We start from the raw sequence: 11,867 nt of genomic DNA on the forward strand, positions 1-11,867 counted from the left end.
CGTATAAAATAAACAAAGAGTTTCAGAACCCCAAGTAGGACCAAAACACTTAGGGTTTTAACACGATGAACCAGATAGTAGAAAAACATAAGCAAATTGTTTAAACATAGTAAAACAACACTGAAAATCGGAGAAGAGATCTTTAAAAAAAGTTTCAAGAAACCCTAATTTGAAAAACGAAGAGTCACTTGAAACAAAATAGAAAAACTTTTGAGAAAACATCAAGAAGTTCATAACATACACAGATCTAAGATAGCTCTAAAAGAAAATCAAAAGATCTTAAAAGCTAGGGTTTTAGAGAACCCAAAAAAGTGAGGAAGACTTTGAAAAGTTATCGATATAGCCAAAAAAGCCATGGATCTGACTCGAACGGTCATGGGTGGCCGAAAAAAGACCAAAGATAGAGGTTGAGCAAGGACTAGACCAGATCCCTTTGAGATATGTCCGTGAAATCACGGAAACAAACACTCAGGAGCCATAGGAGACCGGTACACCCATTAAACAGCCATGGGAGTCCATGGATTAGGTAGGGATTGAAAGGAATTAGGGTGGAATTGGGTGGTGGCGGCTAGGGTTTAGGTGAAGTTGCAGAGAGAATTTGAGAGGAAGGGATTCAAGGGAGGCGGATTGTAACAAATGATAGGGTTTGGGGGGTCGTTTGGGATAAAATAAGGTAAGGTGTAATGGTGGTCGTTGATCTGAATGATCAACGGCCTTGATTAGAAGGGATAGGTGGGGATCCAGGTTTGGGTTGGTTTTAAAAAGGGTTAGGGGCGGATTATAATTGAAATTGGACCGGGGAATTGAGTTTGATTTGGGGTTAAATTGAAAACCAATTTGGGCTAAAATTTAAATAGCCACTCTTTCCCTTTTTAATTTATTAAAAATAATATATAACTTTTGAAAATAAATTGAAAATACTCAAATGTTTTATAACACATATATAACAATTAAAAAATAAAAGACTCGATTTTATGAATATAAAACGCAATTAAACCTTAAAATGGCTAATATTGCAATTATATGCAATTAGCTTTAAAAATACTAAATAAAATTGTAAAAATATGTAAAAATTACCTTAGCCATATTTTGGCATAAATATAAAAATCCAATAAATGAATCATCAAAAATAATAATTTTGGACATAATTATTGGGATTTTATGGATGAAAAAAGGGAAATAAATCAATTTAAAAACCTTAAAAAGTTATGAAAAAATAATAAAATATTTGAAAATACTTGTATATGCATATATATATATTCTATTTTGAAGGTATTTTGCATATTAAAAATATACAGGAAAAAATTGGGTATCAACAAGTTTTTTTTTGCTTTGCTATTTTTGTGAGGGCGTTCTCGAACCCCTTAGTAAAATATTGTAATTTGAATAGTTGAAATGGAATGATATCCCTTTTTCTATATATTCTTGGCTTCTCATTATCTTTTTTGTTTGCTATGCAGTGAAGTCCTTGACTTTGTCGGCTGCTTGTAAATTTATTCGAGTGAGGTCGAATGTAAATTAATTCGAGCGAGGTCGAATGTAAAGTAATTCGACTGAGGTCAAATGTAATGTAGTTTGAGCGAGGTTGAATGTAACGTAGTTCAAGTGAGGTCGAATGTAACGCAATTTAAGTGAGGTCGAATGTAAAGTAATTCTAGCGAGGTCGAATGTAAATTAATTCGAGCGATGTCGAATGTAACGTAATTCAAGCGAGGTCAAATATTACATAATTTGAGCGAGGTTGCTCGAATGTAAAGTAATTCGAGCGAGGTCTAATGTAAAGTAATTCGAGCAAGGTCGAATATAAAGTGTAGAACGACTTGGTGGAGTTGTGCAAAGATGCTGCTTTATTTCATTCATTGGAGAATATTACGTTTCTGTTTGTTCTACACAAATATTGGAGAAGTTCAAGTGTACCTAGTCCCTTCATCGTTCGGCCTCGAGAGGAAATCGGCAAGCAGAGCGATGAACTATACTTGAACTTTGAGACGTCCCCTTCGCCGCCTCATTAAAAACCTCTCCGAGAAAACCCAACTAGGACAAAACCCGGGTGAGGGAAAAAGAGTACGACTTGGAGGGCGTCCGTTTTTGGAAGTTGAAGTATTTGAGGTGGGCGACGTTCCAATTGTTTTATAGTAGCTTTCCTTCCATTGTTTCTAGTTGGAATGATCCTTTGCTTGTTGTTGTCGTGATTTTGTATGGCTCGTCCCAATTGGTTCCTAGTTTACCTTCTCTTGGGTCTTTGCTCGCCTGTGTTTTGGCCTTAAGTACATAGTCTCCGACTTTGAATGGTCGTACTTTGGCCTTTTTGTTGTAGTACCATTATGCTTGCTGTTTTTGGGCTACCATTCTTATGTAGACCATGTCCCTTCGCTCTTCTGCTTTTGTCGTTGCTTGGTCCGCTTTCATTGGAGTATCTCAAACTAGGTTCTCCAACATCGACTGGTATCATGGTGTCAGTACCCTAGACTAGTGAATATGGAGTTTCTCCTGTGCTTGTTTTTGGTGTGCTGTGGTATGCCCATAGTACTTCTGGTAGCAATTCTGGCCATAGTCCCTTGGTGTCCTCAAGCTTTTTCTTCAAAATATTTAGTATTGTTTTGTTGGAGGATTCGTCCTGAATTCGGCGATCTTTTTTCCGGTGAATTGGGGCCCGTTGTCACAGCTGATTTCATTAGGGATGCCGAAGTGACATATGAGTTTTCTCCATATGAATGTGATAACTTCTTGTTCGCGTATTTGGGCGAACACACCTGCTTCTACCCACTTGGAAAAATATTCAGTTAAAACCAAAAGAAATCGTATATTACCTCGCCCTGCCGGGAGGGGTCCAATAATGTCCATTCCCTATTTGATAATTGGCCATGGCGATATAACCGAGTGGAGGTGTTCGCCTGCTTGGTATATCATAGGGGCATATTTCTGGCATTGTTCACTCTTTTTGACGTAGTTGGTGGCTTCCTTCTTCATTGTGGGCCAATAATAACCTTCCAGAATGAGGCATCTGACGAGGGCTCGGTTATTGTGTATGGAAACCGCAGTGGATTTCGTGTACTTCCTCGAGGGCGCATCTTCTTTGGTTCGGCCCTAGGTATTTTTCCAAGGGGCCTCCAAATGTTCTCTTGTATAGGTCATGGTTAATGATGTTGTACCTGGCCGCCTGCATTCGAAGCTTTTTGGCTTCCTTTTTGTCTGATGGTAGCACTCCCTCCTGCAAGTATGTTATAATACGGTTGCGCCAGTTCCAAGTCAAATTTATAGAGTGTACTTCAAGTTGGTCTATTGACGAGTGGAGGAGGGTGACCACGTTTTCTTTTGTAATGTTTTTGGTGGCCACTGCTAACTTGGCGAGGCCATCTGCCTCGATGTTTTGTGCTCGAGGTATCTGGTCGAGGTGACATTCGTCGAATTCTGGCATCAGTTTATGAATTTTTTCTTGGTATTATTGTAGCCTCTGCTTTTTGATTCGGAAAGTCCCCGTGACTTGGTTGACAACGAGTTATGAGTCGCATCTAAGGATGACTCGTCGTGCTCCGTATTTGAGAGCTAGATAAAGTCCTGCAATTATGGTCTCATACTCGGCCTCATTGTTAGTCATATTGGCATACCGTATGGATTGGCAGATTACTTTGCTTGTTGGGACCTCCTCGAGTATGAGTCCCAGTCCATATCCTGACGCGTTAGATGCGCCATCGGTGTATAGGAACCATAGGTCGGGTAGCCCGGGAGAGGTACGAGAAGTTGACTGCTCGACCTCGGTCATTATTTTGGCACTGAAATCTGCGACGAAGTCGACGAGTACCTGCGATTTTATCATTGTTTGCGGCTGATATGTTATATCGTGCTCGCTCAATTCTATGTCCCACTTGGCCAGTCTTCCCGACAAATCGGGTTTATGAAGGATGCTCCACAGGGGGAAGGTCGTCATTACCGATATGGGATGACATTGAAAATAGGGTCTAAGCTTTCGTGAAACTATAACCAATGCCAAGGCTAATTTTTAGAGGTGGGGGTACCTCGTTTCGGTGTCGACCAAGGTTTTGCTAATGTAATAGATTGGAGATTACGTACCTTTGTTTTCGTAGACCAACACTACGCTTACCGCGACCTCAAATATGGCCAAGTATATTAGGAGGCGCTTGTCAGGTTCTGCTTTAGCGAGTACCAGAGGCGAGGACAAATATGCCTTTAGTTCTCTTTTGTCCTCGATGCATTCTGGATTCCATAGGAGCCCGTTGTCCTTTTTTAGCACGTTGAAGAATTTGTGGCACCTGTCGGAGGACCATGAGATGAACCTCGATAGGGCGGCTATATGGCCAGTCAGTTTTTGCACTTGTGTCTTGCTGGTTAATACTTCAGGTATCCCTTCAATGGCTTTGATTTGATTGGGGTTGACCTCGATGACTCTTTATGACCCCAGGAAGCCGAGGAACTTGCCTGAGGTTACACCGAAGGCACATTTTTTAAGGTTGAATCATCTCCAAATTTGATGGGTTTTCAATGTCTTTGCCTAATGCTTCTTATGTTTTGATGATCTAACAAACTTGTTGTGAAGAACCAGATAGAGAACCTGAACCACATGGTATACATTTCAAATGAATAATGTCCAGTCTGATCTCCAGCAAATGAATGAACAACCTTAGGGAGGAACACAACAGGGACCTGGTGACCTGGTCCCTTAGGATTCTCCGACAGAAGTACAAGTCAGTGACTTCCCGCAACCATTGTAAAGAGGAACACAACAGGGACCTGGTCCCTTAGGGTTCTTTAACAGAAGTACAAGTCAACTGTACAGCTGGAACGTAACAGTAGAAACTAACTATCTCGCAACTATTACAAAAGAGGAACACAACTGGGACCTGGTCTCTTAGTGTTCTCTGACAGAAGTACAAGTCAACTGTACAGTTGGAACGCAACTACACAAAAGTGATAGTGTAGCAGACAGTACAGCAATCACTTCTCATTGGGAAGAAGCTTGTACCAAGAATTGACATCACTATCTATTGTGATGTTTTTTGTGATATAACAACCTGGTGCAAGGCACAACACTTCACTTGTGCATTCAGTGATATTCTCTCAAGCATAACAGTGTTCATCCGGCATTGAAGTCACTGGTGTGTCAATAACAAGAAGACAACTCCACTAAGGATCAGTTTCATAATGAGTTTATTATATCTGTAGTTGAGTTGTAATCTTGTTATTTGTTCTTCATTGTATTTTCTATTTTTCTTTCTTAGAAGCTTTGTCTTAGGAAAACCAAAATCTGTAAACTTCAGAGTTTATGTTGTGTGAGATTTTTCCACGTAAAAATCCCTTATCTTCTTTACTTCAGTTTTATTAGCATTCTCAGCTTAAGCTCATAGAGAACCGGGTACTTTACTATTTGGTGGACTCATACAAACTAATAATTGGTATCAGAGCGAGTTCTTTCTAAAAGGCTAACACCTAGAAAGGATCTCAATGGCTGCTCCACCCAACTTTGAGGAAGGACAATCAAACTATAGACCTCCTAGATTCAATGGTCAATACTACGCCTGGTGGAAGACTCGCATGCATGATTTTATAAAGGCCGAAAACTCAGAATTGTGGGATATCATCTGTGATGGTCCACATGTTCCTATAAAGAAGCTTGAAGAAACTGGACCAATGGTGCCGAAAGACATAAAAGAGTACAACGACATTGACAGAAAAGTCGTAGAAAAGAACTATCATGCCAAGAAAATCTTGGTGTGTGGCATAGGAACCGATAAGTACAATAGAGTCTCAGCTTGTGATACTGCCAAAGAAATATGGGAAGCGTTGCAAATCACACACGAAGGAACTACTCAAGTTAAAAAGTCCAAGATTGATATGCTCACCACAGAGTATGAGCTCTTTAGGATGAAGGATGATGAGTCTATACAAGATATGTACACCAGATTCACCTCCATCATAAATGAGCTTCATTCACTTGGAGATGTTATTCCCAGAAACAAGCTTGTAAAGAAAATCCTCAGTGTTCTACCTGGTTCTTGGGAAAGTAAGGTAAATGTCATCACTGAAGCTAAAGATCTACAAACTCTAACCATGGATGAGTTGATTGGTAATCTGAAGACATACGAGATGAAAGAAAGACAGTGAAAGGAGAGAGCCGAAGAAGGAAAAAAACCTGGTACTCAAAGCTGAAAGTAGTGACTCAAGTAATGAAGATAGTGACATGGCCTATCTTACTAAAAGATTTCAAAAGATGGTTCGAAGAAATGGTGGTATCCCAAAGAGGGGCAGTTCAAGTAAAGCAAGGAACAATGATATCTGTCACAGATACGGAAAGCCAGGGCATTTCATCAAAGACTGACCACTCGCGAAACAGGAGCAATACAAACAAAATCCTGACATAGCAGCAAAAAGGAACCTAGTTCCAGACAAACGATTCAATCGAAAAATATTGCTGACAAGATTGTGAAGCAGGCTCTTGCTGCGTGGGGAGACTCCTCCAGTGAATCAGAAAGGGAACCAGATGCAGAAAATAGTTCCATGATGGCAGTGGAAATTGAAGCAACAAAGTATGACTCATTATTCGTACTGATGGCTCAATCTGATGAGGATGAAGAAGATGGTGAGGTAAATTTCAGGGATGTTTAGAGAAATCTGAAATCCTACTCTTCTAAGAAGTTAAGGTCATTAGCCAATATTTTAATTAATGCTTATTATAGACTTGATAATGATAAGGAGATCCTAACCTTAGAACTAGGAGAAGCTAAACAATCTAGAGATGATCTGGTGGTCTGTGTAGTGGACTTAAATGAGACCATAGCTAACTTGAAAAAGAAAAGGAAGATCTAAATGAAAAGATAACTAGTGTAGAAAATGAGAGAGATGACCTGATGGTTGTGGTGGTTGACTTGAAAGAAACAATAGAAGGTCTCAGCAATGAGAAACACACTCTAGAAGAAAAAATTTCAGCTACTGAGCAAGAGAAGGATGATTTCTTAGTGATAATCACTGACCTAGAGGAAACCATTAAGGGACTCAATAGAGAACATAGGACTGTGAGTCTTGGGAAAGGGAAGGAATTAGCTAGTGAGACACACATCAAGCTCGAACATGAATTAAATGATGTGAAAACTAGTCTATGTGGTGAACTAGAGAAAAATAGGCAACTTCAAGCTGAATTGGAGAAAGTAAAAATTGATATTGAGAAATCTTTGAAGTGGACCTGGTCCTAAGATGCTGTTACTGCCATGAATCTGAATAATAGTGGAAATAGGTAGGGAATCGGGTTCTAAAGGGAGAAAACTCCAAAGGCTGTGTACCCACTTTGGGAACAATGGGCACTTCAAAGAAAATTGCTAGGCCAGGGTTCAAACTGTTCAAAATAACAACGTGTTTACTGACAAAGTGAATACTAACAAGGGACCAGGTATCGGTCGCAAGAAACTAATATTGCCTGCATGGACTAGAAAATCCCTTATTCATCCCTTTTATCATAACAAGGAACCCAAACTAGTTTGGGTTCCTAAATCTAACCCATAATTTGCATGTGCAGGGAACAATGAGAGGAAGCGGACTGTAATGAACCAAAGACAGTGGATGCTCAAAGTACGTGACTGGAAGCACCATAGATTTCTTCTCATTGAAAACCCTGCAGGAAAGTAATGTATCCATTGAAAAAGGAAAGGGTGCATTCTCAGTGCTGGAAAAGTTGGAAAATCTCTTTGTCACTTAATGAGAACGTGTACTATGTGGATGGCCTGAAGTACAGTCTCCTGAGTTTCTCTCATCTGCGTTAAAGGGAACAAAGTAGAGTTCTTGTCAAAGAATGCACAGTTACCAATCTGGTGACTGGCAAAGTGGTCTTAGTGGCCAAAAGAAACAAGAATATCTACGTTGCTGACTTTGAATCTTTTACAAGCTGGTGTTATGAGATGCTTGAGAAGGACCTAGTTCGTGGTCTGTCAAATACAAGATTCACCTGGACACTAATTCTTAGAACAAAGGATGAGACTTTCGAAATGTTTAGGGCCTTTGTCAAGAAGATCCAAGTGAAGATAAACTTGAAGGTAGCATGCATCAATCTGATCACGGGACAGAATGTGACAACGCCAAATTTGATGATTTTGTAACAAAAATGGAATCACACACAACTTCTCAATACCAAGGACTCCACAACAAAATGGTATTGCTAAAAGAAAGAACAGAACTGGAAGACATGGCATGGACAATTCTCATCGACAATGGAATCACCCAGAGTTTCTAGGCAACAACAGTAAATACTATTTTTACTTGGTGAACATGTGTATGATCAGGTCCATCCTGAATCAAAACCCACTATGAGCTGCCAAATGAAAGAAAACCAAAGACAACTTATCTGAGAACCTTCTTGACTGAAAATGACATGTTCTCGATAATAGGAAGGACCAGCTTGGGAAATTTAATTCAGAGGCAATGAAGGAATCCTTATGGGATACTCTTCACAAAGCAAAGGCCATAAAGTCTACAACAAAAGGCACACTGAGTGGAAGGAAGTGCTCATGGGGTATTCAACAAGACACTTTCCTCTAACCAAGGAAGAAACACTGATGATCCATAAAATAAACCATCTCTGGTCCCTGGGAAATATCTGAGGTTTCAAATAGGGAGGCTGACATGATGAGTAAGATGAAGGAGACAAGTTAAAGACAAGGCAACATCATCTTCCACTTCTCACAAGGAATCTGGTACTTCACTTGCTACCATTGAAGCTGAAGAAAGAGTGGAGTTGCAGTTCATGGCGCTCCACAAATAACAGAACAAAGAGTATAGGGAAATCAAATTAACCTCCCAAGTTCCCCTACAAATCAAGCCTCAGTCCCAAACTGGAAATACAAAAGCTCACATCTATCTAATAACCTAATTACTCCCTTTTTCTAGAGTTAGACAAGAATTAAAAATTAAAAAAAAAATCTTTCTTAGTCCCTTCTGTATCTCCACTCCAGAATAGAATCCAAAGTCAAGTCCTTAGGAATCCTACTTGAGGGCCGCCAAAAGAAGTTTGAGATACCTTAAAAGAACTCGGGACCTAATCCTGTATTACCCCTCAGGTGACAGTTTAATCATGTTGGGTATGATGATGTTAACTGTGCAGGTCTTCGTGTGGACTAGAAAAACACTTCTGGAATGGTTCACTTTCCATGTTCATGTCCCATCCCTTGGGGGCAAGGAAGCAAAACTCAATTGCATCATCAACAACTGAAGAAGAATGTGTAGCGGAAGCACCCTACTGTGCTCAAACCCTATGAACTGAGCAGCAACTAGAAGATCTTGGGGTATCTTCTGATGGTATACCTTCTCTATGCAGTTCAAAATAAGAGGACCAAGCACATTGAGGGGTGGCATTATCTTCTGAGAGTCAATATGGAGAAAGGGTTGATCTTTGGAGAGTCTTGCAGAACAAAAGACCAAATTCTAGATACCTTCTCCAAAGCCTTGAGTAGAGAATATTCTGGAAGAAACAAGGTGAAGATGGGGTCATGAGAGTCTAGTGGAGAACCTGATTCTCCATCAGTTGGCTATACAAGACACCTTCAGGTAAAATTGGCTAAAGTGTTTTCTGACCAAGCCTAACTCACATCAATACCGTTGCAGGTAAACACACATGATGATCATAGAAGCTAAAGGTACAGTTTGAACTGCAAAAGAAGAGCTGCTAAAACCTTTCAAAAATGCTTGGGCATCAGGTTCCTGTACCACAGGTTAGTAGTAATGTGTTTTTCTCTGCATGCCATCTCAATATGGTAACATAATTAACTCAACTGCCACATCATCCGACTTTTCAAAGTCTGCATGACATGTCTTGTCTTTCAAATCCATTCATCCCCTTTGCACGATAACGTTTTCCCACAAACCTACCGCCATTTTCAAAACTATTCAGAACCTGTTTCTCTCTCCTCACATCATTAGTCCTTTTTCAATAAAACATTACTTCTCCCTCACAACAAGTCATGAACCTTCATCTCTTCTGTATAGCTGTGATCCTCTCTTCATCTCTCTCTCACTCTACTTGTCTTCCAAATACTCTTATAAGGGCTATCGAACGATCGCTCCCTTCTCCCACCGTTAACACTGCCCCCACTTCCCTATCACCCTTAAAATCATCCCCAGAGATTCACTACTTCACTCCTTTCAATACTACTGTATCCACACTTGATTCCTCCTCTTTTCGTATAGTCTTTCCTTTTCTAACAAACCCTATTTTTCTCCCATGTATTGAGAACTCTATGTCTCGTCACTCCTCTGATCTCATCAAAGAACACTCAGGAGGTTTCACCTCTCAAGTGTCAGAGGTCTCTGAGGATGATCCTGATCAATATCTGAACTCCTCCATTTTGGACTTAGTAACTCTCACAGAGTCACCAGAAAAGGAAGCAGTGCATAACATCATGGCTATCGCTGCTGAGAGTCTGATGAATGAAGAAGTATATCTCTCATCTGAGTATCAGGGGAAGACACTCCATTCCTAAGCGATGTAAGAACCATAGTACTCCTCGAGTCTTTGGCTCATGAGACGTTCCTAGAAAAACCTACTGAAGAACCTGATTCTCTTTCAGGCAAACCCACTTCTACACCTCCTGATCATCCTAAGCTCTTAGAATCCTCCTCCAAGTCATCCACTATCAGGTCATAGCAGAAAGAGGGTTTTGAGTCCATATAGCAGAAAAGTAGGAGGAGTGTCAAGACAAGGAAAAAGAGGGTGATGAATCCAGGGGAATTTTTTACTGACAAGAGTGTTCCAGAAAGTGGGATTGACAAAAATGCTCCAAAGGAACCTGGTTCCTTAGTTCAATAATCTATGAAAGCTCAAAATTTTGTGGATAAAGCTTCTAATGAAACTATTAAGAAACAAAATGGTGCATCCGTGAAGGGAAGCAACAAGTCTAAAAAGAGTCAAGTTGAGCAAGCCATGTCTGAAGATGATACTGTGGGGTTAGTAAGCTAGAAAGGAAAGTCTGTTGAAGGATCTAGTAAACGAAAACGGGAAACCGTTAGAGAACCTAGTGCTCTGAGGACCATGCCCAGTGATAGTGGTCTTTGGAAGCAAAGATTAAGAACTCAGAAAGTCTTGTAGGGTCGTACATTTGACCCAGCAATTTCAGAGATGGTCGGTATGAGACAAATTCGGGAGATAGTGGAATTTCAACAATGGGAGCACTTGTTTTAAGGGAGCATGCCTCTGGTATACGAAGATGCGGTACAAACTTTCTATGCATCTCTCTTCACTGTTGAGGGGGATCACATTTGTGCGCTAGTAAATGGAGTAGACATTGTACTCGACGCTTCAGCATTGGGAAAGGTTCTCAGAATTCCATGTGAAGGGAGGTCCTCAGTCAAGGGTGGTTGTGGTGTCAACTTTAGGAGAGCCATTATGAAAGAGCAAGCTATTCAGCAGGGGGAACAGGTGCATACGAAGGTATTACTTCCTGAATATCAGCTTCTTTTTGAACTGGTCAATAAGGTACCCTTACCTCGTTCTAAGAGGCGGTCTATTGCTACAAAATCAGATATGGTCTTAATGGAAGCACTTGATGAGCTTGTCCCAATCAATCTACCAGCAATCATGATAGATCATATGCAACAGGTAGCAAACTTTAAAGGTGGAAATCATGGGCTACCATATGGCTTTCTCCTCACTCAGGTGTTCAGATTCTATAAGGTCCCCTTGGGGAATCCCAGAGTGGGCACACGCAAGCAAACTTTCTCTAAAACCACTTTAGAAGAATGTGAATGTGTAGAAAGAATTGGTGGACGCATATCGACCATTTCTCGACTGATCAATGCTCAAAATGTAGCTTCTAAAGAGATCAGAAGGTTGAGGGCTCAAAATGTCATACTGGAAACTCAGCTCAGTCAAG

The sequence above is a fragment of the Nicotiana tabacum genome, chromosome 20 (assembly GCF_000715075.1).
Source record: "Nicotiana tabacum cultivar K326 chromosome 20, ASM71507v2, whole genome shotgun sequence".
NCBI lineage: Eukaryota > Viridiplantae > Streptophyta > Magnoliopsida > Solanales > Solanaceae > Nicotiana > Nicotiana tabacum.